General features: G+C 41.3%; 1 protein-coding gene across 4 annotated transcripts in view; it reads right to left on the reverse strand.

The window, feature by feature from the left end:
* The window catches only part of Atp6v1a (ATPase H+ transporting V1 subunit A), a 52,573-nt gene extending 40,729 nt beyond the window's left edge, over nucleotides 1-11,844 (reverse strand). The window contains exon 1 of one of the 4 annotated variants that reach the window (XM_006975761.4): nucleotides 11,716-11,844. The gene's annotated coding sequence lies outside the window, so the exon portion shown is untranslated. Of the gene's footprint in view, nucleotides 1-11,211; nucleotides 11,487-11,715 lie in introns of those variants that run through there. The other 3 variants (XM_006975762.4, XM_015994672.3, XM_006975763.4) reach the window with 3 other exon arrangements.
* Nucleotides 11,845-12,333: the final 489 nt, after the last annotated feature.

Raw genomic sequence — 12,333 nt, forward strand, 5'->3', positions numbered from 1 at the left:
GGTGTGGTTTGCTAAGGAATTAATATGGCATGTGCTTAGTCTTCGAAATTGCTATTATGTAGCACTTAATTAATCATTACTGTAATTGTAAGTCTGTGAAACAAATCAAGGTGTGGTAGCAGGCTTCCTTAATTCCTGAATTAGGAAAATGAGGCAGGAGGAGCTCAAGTTTAATGCTAGCCTGGGCTATATATAGTGAGATCCCATCTCAAGAAACTAAGAAGCAGGGCAGTGAGATGGCTCAGAGGGTAAGGGCTTCTGCCTCCAAACCTGACAACCCGAGTTCAGTCCCTGGCATTGGCACGGCGGAAGGAGAAAATCGACTCCCATGAGTTCTCTAACATCCATATGCTCGCTGGGACATGCATTCACCCACACACAGAGTAATTTAAAAAGTGTAAAGGGAAACCAAACAGCAAAACTAAGCTGGTCAATCAATACCCGCCTTTACTCCTGGACTGTAACTGCCAGGAACACAGGGGGACCTGCTCTTGTCGGGAAGCAGCCCAGCTGCTCACACAGGACCAAACATCGAGCATTATTTAGTTACAGTCTTGACTGGGCATGAGTGAAAGAGGAACTCCTATTCACTGAGTGAAAACTGATAGTCCTTAGAAATGGACTGAATACAGCTTGGCCCAATGCCCAAGATTTTAAAATTAGCACTTCCCTGAGGCCAAAGCTCAAGCCAAATATTATCGCAGAATGAACTTCTGAAATAAAAGTACTACTAAACATCTTAAAATATTAGAAACGTCCCTCTTATTAAGTATATTAACTTATTAAAAATTTAAATGTTATATTTTTTATTAGTAATTTTAGTGGTTTAAACTATTAGACAGAACACAAATAATTTTATAATAAATGCACAGAGTCTAAAGTCTAATATTTGGGCTAGTATTATTTAAAAATTTACACTCAATTCAAAAAGGCTATGTACACTTAGATGGAAAAATGAACTTTCGACAAAAGTAGAAATTCAGTAGAGAGACACCGTCTCTTCAACAAGTGGCAGCAGACTAAAAGGATAAGTACAGACAACAAGAAGTCACCGCCAGAATCCTTCAATCCATCCCTGCACCAGATACTAATCAACCCAAACTGGGCATCGAGGCGTATGCCTTTAATCCCAGTACTTGGGAGGCAGAGGCAGGAGGATGTCTGTGAGTTCAAGGCCAGCCTGGTCTACAGAGGGAGTTCCAGGACAGCCAGGATGACACAGAGAAACCCTTTTTCAAAAAACAAAAATAATAATATCTTGGATGAGGACTTAGGAAGATTCTACCCTGTTCTCAATGAGGCTGAAGGTTTTATGTTAAGACCCAGTCTATGTTCTAATACTTTGGATATAATGTTGGTACAGTTAGTTCAGTGGTTCTAAAAGGTGGAGACAGAGTGAGAACTACTTCTTGTTGCTTTGTGCTGCTCTTACTTAAGGCAGTCTTGACTGTAACCTTTAACCACAGCCTAATTATCTCTATTTCTGGCTGTTTCTTCAACCCTTCATATTCCCAGTACAATGTCTTGGGAAGGATGAGATCATGTTTAAAACAAACACAAACACACATCAATGAACAATAGTAGGTTGTTCTGTAAACGTACATTCAATCCCTTAGGTGTACTGGCTGAGACCTGAGCAGGTTCCTAGCTTTAAATTTCTGCTCTGGCTGAGGTGGTGGTGCACGCCTTTAATCCCAGCACTCAGGAGGCAGAAGCAGGCCAGCCTGGTCTATGAAGCGAGTTCCAGAACAGGAAGAGCAACAAAGAGAAGCCCTGTCTTGGGAAAAAAACAAAACAAAACAAAAAAAAAAAACCCACAACAAACACCACCCCCCCCCCAAAAAAAAGAAGAGAGAGTTTCTGCTTTGGATCACATCAAAGACTTTGGTGTCAATCAGCCTACCTGCTTCTTAGACTCTTAAAATGTGTTACATTTCAAAAAAATTATGGAGTTTGTAATTAATGTGAATGAAGTCCCTCACTGGTTCATTGTATTACCTAAAGCTGGTACTCAAGGGCTGCTCAAAACACAAGCTATCATGCTCAGCTATTTACTGAATGTAACTGAAACATCTTACATAATTCTTTTGACACATAAAATCAGCACCTTTCAGTTATTAATTAATGAACTATAGTTTTTTACTCTTTGGGTAATATAAAATCCAATTTAAAATAGTGAAACTCTAATATAAATCAAATAAGAAACATTTTAAGTTGTAACCAGAATACTTAATGTTATTTAAAAGTCATAAGCCCAAATGTCTTATTTTCAAATTATACTAGTTCTATATGACTAAACGTGTGCTATCACAATGGTAGATCACACATAGTTCAGGAAAGTCAAAATCATTCAGCAATCCAGTCTTCTAAATACTCAAGCTAAATGGCAGATTGAAGCAAGTCACCGTGGACAAAGTTGAACTTCTGTGCATCCCAAATTGGAGAGCAATATGGTGATAGCTATCATGCAGCTACTCCATTTCTAGGAATTTACTCTATGTGCACAAAATGTCTTACTATTTATTATACCACTTTCTTACGCAAAGATTGGGATGTCCATTAATGTGGAGACTAGGGGCCAGCGAGATGACTCAGGCCTTGTAAACCTAGTGACCTGGGGGGTGATTCCCAGATTCTACATAAATGTGGAAGGAAAGAACTCCATAAAGTTGTCCTGACTTCCACAAACCACCCTCCATCTCTCTCTCTCAGTCTCTCTCTCTCTTTCTCACACACACACACACACACACACACACACACACACACACACACGAACACTTTGTAAAAAATTTAAAGACTAAATAACTTGTATGCTTACTATCATTAAAACCGTAAGATCTGGGAAGATACTTCTGAGTTCAAATCCCGAGTTGTACCACTTATCAGCTTTAGTTATATGATTGAATATTTGACCATCACATGCATAATTTTCCTCATTTGGTAAATGGGGATAAAAATAAGCATCACCTTAGAAGGTTGCTGGGAGGCTTCCATGAGTCATTACAATTAAAGTATTAAGAAAAAGGCCTTGCTACTTGTGGTGGCACATGCTGGTAGGATCTGCTGAAGAGGCGGAGGTAGACGGATCCAAAAAGGGCCTGGATCAGGAACAATCTCCCAGCAATGTTCCATATGACAGTGATGATTCATCAAAGTAATTAAATACTCAACCAGCATTTAAAAGGCAGCTTTACTGGATCAGTGTGAAAAGTCCCCTGGATAACACTGTTAAGTGAAAAGAGGGAGGCTCAGAATACTATTCAAAGGTACTACCATTTATGGACAAATACATGGGGACGGAAGACAACAGAAAGGTCTTAATATGTGATTTTCACCATGCTTGTACATGTATTACCCATTTAATTTAATTCGGATTTTTGTACAGTTTATGATACAGACCACACACACACACACACACACACACACACACACACACTAAAAAGCAGCATGAGATATAAGACAAACTCAACTCTAAACCATCTGCCATTTCCTATAATGGTTTTAAACAATGTATCAACTTTTAATTCTTAGAAGAAAATTGAAATCAAGCTGTGTGCAGTGGCATGCATCTTTAACTCCAGCATTTGGTTGCTACAACAGGGACTCAAGTCTGAGATTAGCTTGGGTTACACATCTATACTGTCTAAAAATAGAATAAATCAGCAAATAAAATCGAGTATTAATGAACTGCAAACAGTTTAAACTTTGCTTTTTAAAGATTTAAAATTTCCTTTTCATTTATGTGTCTGTATGGGAGAATGTGCCTGTGTATGGCAGGGCTGGTGACAGGTTCAGAGTCACCAGACCTGGAGTTATAGGCAGTCATAAGCCACCCAACACCGGTGCTGGGAACTGAACAAAAGGTCTCTGCAGAAGCAGTACACACTCCAACCACTGATGTAGGCTTCTGACCAAACCCCCCAAACTTTGCTTTATTTGAAGTTTTCTTAAAGACAAAGTTAAAATCGCCTGGTGGTGGTGGTGGTGCATGTTTTTAGACCCAGCACTTCGGAGGCAGAGGCAGGCAGCTCTCAGTGAGTTCAAGGCCAGCCTGGTCCACAGAGTTCCAGGACAGCCAGGACTGTTACATACAGAAACCCTGTCTTGGAAAACCAGGGGAAAAAAAGTTAATCTTGAATCTGGTGGACTACAAGTCCTTACAGTGATTATGTCACATGATTAAGTCAGGTGACAGAGACTACACTTGTGCAATATGCTTTAAATTTCCACGGCATAAAACACTTTGGAGCATTTAATACCAATACCAAAAGAACATGTCAATTTGACCCTTATCTGCTAATAGCTATCTTTTTTGGGATACATTTATATGATAATTTCTTATTAGGTATCCAATGGTTACCACAAATAAAATTAAGAATTTATGGAGTTACAAGGATAATTTATTCACTTCCTTCTCCAATACCTAAGACAAAAATTTCAAGTAACTGCCATGTCTAGTCACCTCAGAAATTATTTTTCATCTCCTTAATTTTTCTTTAGCATACTTGGCCTTTTGTTTCTTTTGAAAAATGTAAATAGCTTTGTGTTTCACTACTTACGGAAACACTGTGCTGATTGTCAAAAGTGGAAACAACATAATGGAATGTTTATCTAGCCATTCTGAGGCAGCCACTAAACATGATTATCATCCTTTTCCATAATTCACTGTACATACAGACATGTGCAGACATGTATGCATATCTTCTTGTGGATACTCTCTACCTCTTTGCCCTCTCTTTTTCTACTTATTAGCTCCTTTCTAGTGTTGACAAGACACACAACACATAATTCTCACATATCATTTTATAAAAACAGAATCTTTTATTATATACATTTCCCTATATTTTGCTTTTATTACTTACGGTACATGTTGGAAATCCTCTCAGGATATATTTAGAAATCCTTCCAAGTTACCAGGAGAGATTCAACTCCTACTACTGAATGACTTTACAACATTTCAGAATATGACTGTGCTGTAATTTGCATAATATTTATACTACTAGGTACTCCTCTATTCCCAGGATTTTGACACTGTCAACAATGTAGCAATCAACATCCATACAAACATGTTCTTGTTTGCTTACTGGTGATTTTATTTTCAAGGAAAAGATTTCATGGAGACTAATGGGAGAATACATGCATTTTTAATACCAACTAATACAGTTTGCTTACTAATGAAAACAAAACCAACAAAGAATTCATTTCTCTACTAACACTTATGAGACAGTCTTTCCCCATACATCCCTACTAGTATGTATTAAATGCTAGTTTACCATTTAATTTTTACTAGTCAGAGACATACTATTTTTCTGTTAATGTATCAATTACTAGTAAGATTAGTTTTCATGTTAGTTAAATGTTAAGCTTTCTTCTGTGAACTTCTGGCCATATGCTGTGCTATATATGGTCTTATCAGGTGGACTTTTTAAAATTTGTAAGATTTTATTACTTCATCTGTTTTATGTATTTCAAGTGTTTTCTTTCAATCATTTCTGCTACAAAATTATTTCTATGTAGTTTCATATGTCTATTTTTTTCCTTTCATAACGTGGAAGTATTCTTTCTGGGTTTATAATATTTAAATTATCTTATTTACATTTAAGTCTTTAGACAAATTGAATCAGTTATGTTTACCATAAAAATGTGCCTCCCTTCCACACTTCAATATCACTTTGTCATGACAGAAATTTCCTTGGACATCAGGATTTACACACAAAACAAACATACACACACACAAACACACATTTACATATATACTTGAGACAGAATCTCATGCACTCCAAATTGACCTTGACCATCAGCTGAGGATGACCTTGAATTGCTGATCTTGCTCCCACTTCCTGATTATAGGCATGTGCCACCATGCCCACTCTATATGGTGCTGGAAATCAAACCAGGGCTTTGTACATGTTATGCAACCACTCAGCCCTTTACTTCTATTTCTTAAAAAAGAAAATGTCTGTACTTACATATCTAAGCCTAGGAGAGAGTAAATATACAACTAAACAAACAACTTTGTTATTTGAGTAAGTCAAAGCATTTTCATATAAGATATTCACACAATTTTAAGATGAAAGAATTATTTCAATGTTTAAATTTAGATCAAACTAAAAAAAAAATTAGCTGGATCTAGTAGCCTGTTAATGTCACCTACTTGGGAGGATGAGATAGGAATCTAACAAGTTCAAGGTTTCCCTATATATGGAGCATATTCAAGGTCAGTCTGGACAACTTACTTGGAACCCTGTCCTCAAGATAAAAGGCGAGATCAGGTGTCATATGTGGTGGTGTGTATCTTTAATTCCAGCAAAGGCAGGTGGATCTCTGAGTTCAAGGCCAGCCTGGACTGCAGAGCAAGTCCTAGGACAGCCAGGGCTGTTACACAAATAAATCTTGTATTAAAACACACTCCCCACCCACCACAAGAAAAAGAAAACAGTGAAACTTTAAATACTGTTCAGAAATTAAATGGAAAGCATTCTTATTGATCACATATTATTTATCAACACACAAAAATGCATGAACATACACTTACTACATACCAGTTAGTCTACAATGAACTGACATTAATGTAAATATTCAATTATTTCTTAGTAAACTATTTTCCTTAAAGTAATGAGTATTTTTTGTCACGATTAAAGAAAAATATAATCTTGCAAAAGCTATATTTCAACTATTATTTTTATTTACTGATGCTTTCCGTTGCAAAACCACTAATCCTTGTGATTTACTAAAGAATTAAAAAATTCTTACTTGGGATCATTTCCATACTGTTCCTTGTATTGCAATGTAAAACTAAAATGTTAGAAGTGGGAAAGTTGTTTCCTGAAAATCAATTCTACACATTAATGATCACAAACATTGGAAAGTTTTAAATATAAAAATCCACTAAACTATACCTAAGATTAAAGCGGGGGGTGGGGGGGTGGGGTGGAGATTAGGTTGATATTTCTCAGCTCCTACTAGTAAGTTTAGTCTGTTAGAACCTCATGTGGTTGTACTTGAGCCTGCAGTCCAGCGACTTGGGAGGCTGAGGCTGACTGACAAGCCTTAGACCTGGGGTTTGAAAGCAACCTAAGTAACAGCACAGCTAGTCTCAAAAAAATAAAGCCACAAATGTTTTTTGGCTCTATTTTTTAATGATAGACTCATTTCAAATTCTAGTCCATTCACTGTAACACAAACCTTTCGTGCAAAAAGGGGCATCAGTCACTTTTGTTGGACATCGCAAGTCTCCCTAGAAGTTCAGCATATACAATGGAAGCACATGTCAGTATAATTAGTAGAATATCTGCTGGTGTGGTGGCATATGCCTGCAATGCCGGCACTTAGGAGGTAGACAGGAGGATGACTATGTTCAAGGCTAGCCTTGGCCTCTGTCTAAAAAAAAGTTTATAAAGTGTGTACTAAACACTGTAAACTCATGATCTACTTTAATAATACCCATGGGCTGGATTTAAACATAAGGAAACTTTAAGTGCCCAAGGTCAAGACAGCTAATAACAGGGAAGGTGAAAACCTAATCCCAGGTCTCTGTAATTGGACAATCTACTCAGGTAAAATTTGCGTCGTATTGCTTTACACTCACATACCATCTAGTTTTAACACTACTTTCAAACCGATTATGTAAGGTTATCTCATTCAACTCGCAATGCCCTTGGGAGGAGAGTTTCCCAGTACAGAACCCTGAAACTTCCAGCATCTGCTGCACTCAAAAGGGCATATGACCAAGACAGAGAAGCTGAATGAAGATCCTGTAATGTAGTGTTAAACCACTTGTGGTGTATGTAGAACCAATTTTCCCATTTAGTACAACTATCTCTGCCAGCTCCTACTGAAAGAGAACCATAGGCCTTATCAATAAACATAACACACTGTGGAGGTTAAGTTTGTATTAATAAAGTCCATACAAGGCTATCTCTATTCTATCCAGTATTTGGAAACTTGCATTGAAGCTTAATACTGAGTACACAACCTCAGAAGGAACTCGGATCTGTGAGAAGTAAAGTGGTTTAATTTCCTTCTTAATCTCAAGACACTCATTCAGTAAACACCTATCAGGGACCTCAGCATTGTGTTTGCTTGGACAGGGCCTCACCCACTTCAGCATCCTTGTGGAGAAGACACAATAGAGACACTATCCTTTAACTGCAGGGTGGTTTCCAGTTTACCAAGGAATACCCCAGATAATGGGAATAATCTGTAAGTAAAGATAAAGGAATAGAAAAAACTGTGTAGTACCCCAAGGGGCTGACGGGCTACCTTGGCCCAAGGGGAGGAATACTTTTTCACTGGTGATGATACTCTATAAAGACAGTGAAACTAAGAAACACCTCATAGTGGAAAAACAAAGATGTCGGGCCCCAATCCTTACATTTTACTTAGTGGAGGACTTAGGCCCTAAATACATTTCTGCATATAAATCTCCCCCTCTCACTTTTGAAACATGGTCTCACTGTTCTAGCTGGCCTCTCTTTATAGACCAGGCTGGGCTTCCACTCAGAGATCTGCCAGGCTCAGCCTCCCAGTGCTGGGATTAAAGGCATGCCTCACCACACCCAGACACACATACATACACACACACACACACACACACACACACACACACACACACACACACACGGAAATCTCATAAACTACACAGTATCAGAAATGCCTTCCAATGTCAAATCATCATTTGCAATGTCAAACTTTTTTCACATTTACTCTCCATTGCTATTTAGTCACCCATTCCTGCTGCTAATCTTCCAGATTTCATCAAGTTACTGCTTCCACGAGTTCCCTAAAACTGGAGCAATTAATTGTGAAGTAAAACTGCAGACTCATCCAACCTCTTTCCTATTAACTTCGCCGCCTCTATTACCCAGTGCTTTTAGACTGGTTTTCTCTAGTCCATTTTGGTGCACCTGCACAGAACTGGTTTGGACTTCCAAAGCACTCAGGAATTCTGTTTATTTGGTGGAATGTCACATGGGCAGGAAAGCAACACCATTTTCCCCCCTCTCCTCAAGAGATAAGGGAACCTCACGTCGGAGAAAAATAAAGGCTAAAATTGTATTTCAGGATGTGGCTCAGTCCCTAAAGTGCTTGCTTAGCAAGCATGAGAATCCCGAGTTTGGTTCCCCAGCATCCATGTGAAAGTCAAGTGTGTTGCTGCTCCTTCAACCTCAGTTCTCCCCAGCAAATGGAGACAGGAGGATGCCTGGGGCTTGCTGGCCAGCTAGGCTTGCTGAATAAGTGACTGAACCTATGTTAAAAAAAAAAAAAAAAAGGGTGTGGGGGGGTGGGGGGTGGGGAAGAACAGAGGAAGACACCTCTGGCCTCTACGAGCATGCACACACATGCAGAAAAACAAAAAACAAAACAAAACAAAAAAACCGGCAACAAGTGAATGGTTGAACCAACTGTGGTGCCATCCGTACCACAGAATAATCATTAGCAACGAAAAGGAATGAACTATGTAAGAATCTGTATTTATACTTGTAACATAAACATATCAAGAGCTATTGTCTAGTATAGATTACATAATGGTAAAATTGTAAATATACATACAAAAACCAGTATGATTTTTCCAGGTCAGTGCAAGATCATCTCGGTAATATTTTTAGGAAGAAGTATCAAATAGGCTAGTCTTTCTATTTTGCTAAATTGCTATCATTGTGTTTTAGCTTTTAGCTCTCGTTAACAAAATAAGATCATGTAATCTCAGAAAATTTGGGAGGGGAAAAATGCAGTCTGCCCAATCACTGTAAGATAATCATTCCATCTTTTCCCAATTATTATTTTTTTTTCTTTCTAGTACTGAGGATTGGACCCAGACCCTCAAGCACGTATGGAGGTGAGAACCGTATTCCCAGTCCTCAGCAGATTTTTAAAGACTCTTCAATTCCATTGCTTACAACAATGATTTAACTAAAAATCTGATTTCATATAAGAAAATGTGTAAGCTCAGCTATAAAAGTCAAATGTGTAATTTTGTTAGGCCTTCCAATTTGAAACAAGGAACTTTCTAAGTTTGCAGAACAAATAAAAGAGTTTAGCCCCAAACTGAAAAGCAGGCCTTTCCTAAAGCTCACTGTTTGAGGTCAAAACATTGGCTACCACAGTGCATATAAAATGGAGAACAAACGGTTGGGCAACCCTAGGCAAAATAATTCCTGTATTTTCACAACATATTATACACCGAAGTCAGAAGAGGTCACTTGAATTTTTTTTTTTTTTTACAAATGCAAAAGCTAATTAAAAGCACAATCGTTACTTCACAAATTTAAACTGGCCAAGGAATTGACTGGGAGGGGCAATTATGTAGGATTTAAAGGAAAAAATGTCCAAAAAGGGAATGATGTCATAGGCAGAAAACACGAAGTCCCTAATATATAGAGTTAATCTTCTGCTTTTAAATTATAGCCACATGAATTTGGATTAATTTTGTTTCCAGCTTGATCAGTTTCTGAAGAATGACTTCCCTTTCGGGAAAACCTCGTCACTTTCCCACAGGCGAGCCTAGGTCTCCAGCCCAATCAGGCAACACCATCTTCCATCGCCTTCCCATTCAACTGAGACTGTCGCATTACCAAACACCCTGTTCTGAAGATAGTACAACCGCCTTCTCTCCGAGAGGAAAAATCTATAAACCCCGCTCTTACCCTTCCAGTCTCATCCGGAGCAAGTGAACATGTACTGAACCTCTCTCCGTAAGGATGTCGGATAAAAACCCTTGGAATCACCGAGAATGCACATTGGTAGGGAAGCCCTTCAGTGACTCTGCAGTGAGGGCCATGGAGCAGAAACATTCCCTCCCAAGCCTGTCTCACCGGAGACGCCTCTGCCTCCAGGGGGTTTTCCTATCTTCCTGCTCATCCGGGCGAAAGCCTTTGCCAGGGAAGGCGCTTTGGGGAATGGGACCCGGAGGTGGTTGCAGACCCCGAGCAATGGCTAAATCAACCCTACCACCTGAAGCCCCAAAGTCTCCAAATGGGGAACCATAATGGCCGCACTCGCTCTCAACCCAGCCAAAGGTGGGCATCATAATCCCTCGTCAGTGGACTACGGGGACGGGCCAGGGGTCCAGAAGATCTAGAGAAACGAGCTCCCGACTCAGTGCAGGATGACAAGGAGACATGAGCCCCAAGCACCGCAGGCCGCGGTGCACACGCCCCAGTCCCTTATCTTCTCTCACCCCGTCAATCGTCCCCACCAGCCGCCAGTTACCTGTCGAACCTCACCTGCCGGGGCGCCGAGAGCAGAATCAGGACCTACACGGGACCCAGAGGCTCTGTCACTGAGGGAGGGGAAGTCTTCAGCTGCAAGGGGCGGGCCCGGCCTAGCTAGTCATGTGACCTCAAGCTCCACCCTGCTTCTCCCCGGGCACGCCGCCTCTGGCAGGCTGGAATCTCTTGCGGATCGCTCGGATGTTAAGTGTTCCGCGGTTAAGTGAACCAGTTACTCCCTCTTCCCACTATGACCGAGTTTATAAATTACAGTACAGAAAACGAGGATGGCAAGGGTTAAAGTGCATTGCTAAGGAAGTGACGTTCAGTCACGCTCTAGGGGGCCGGAAGTGGCGAGGGAGTCCCGCCTCTCTTAGGTTCCGAGTTAAAAATCCTGGCTGGAAGGCTTAAGCCTATCACGTGATTTAAAAAAAAAAAAACAAAAAAACCCAAAAACGTGGTTTGACTGCTGGAGGATAGCCAAGTTATCGGGGCCCAGCGTTACCTTTTGATTTTAAAACACATTTACTGCAGGTCTGCACAGACTTTCCTGCGATCGAGAAGAATCCGCTTTTATAAAACCCTCTTAGGCGGCAAGAGCGTTTGAAGGTCACTGGAGACCTAGGAAGACAGAAAGTGGCGGTGGTGGCGGGGGAAGGGCGGGAAAGACCGATCTTGCAGGTTTGAGAAGACGGGAGGGGGGCGGGGAGGCTGGAAAGATCCGGATTTTACCGCCGCAGCCTACCGAGCAAGCTCCGCGGGAGCTGTCGCCCAGGGTAGGGGAGGAGCCAGCCCACCGCAGGCCCCGCCCTGGGGAGAGAGGGGCGGGGGCGGGGCCGAGGGCGCAGGGCGCGGGGCACTGCGGCTGCGCGCGACGCGGCGGCGGCCGCGCCGGCGCGCTGAGGGGGCGGGGTGAAAGGTCACCGCGCGGCGGCGGGTCTGGCTGGCGGCAGCTGCGGGCGGGAGCCGAGTGTCCCGTGTGCACGTGTGGCGGCGGCGGCGGCGGCGGCGGCGGCAGCAGCGGCGGCGGTAGCGGCAGCAGCTCTTCCCGCCTCTTCCCCGGAGCTTCAGGGCCCGGCTCGGCTTTCGTGGCCTCCCTGGCCCCTGGGCGCCCTTCCCTCGG

The sequence above is a fragment of the Peromyscus maniculatus genome, chromosome 12 (genome assembly GCF_049852395.1).
Source record: "Peromyscus maniculatus bairdii isolate BWxNUB_F1_BW_parent chromosome 12, HU_Pman_BW_mat_3.1, whole genome shotgun sequence".
NCBI lineage: Eukaryota > Metazoa > Chordata > Mammalia > Rodentia > Cricetidae > Peromyscus > Peromyscus maniculatus.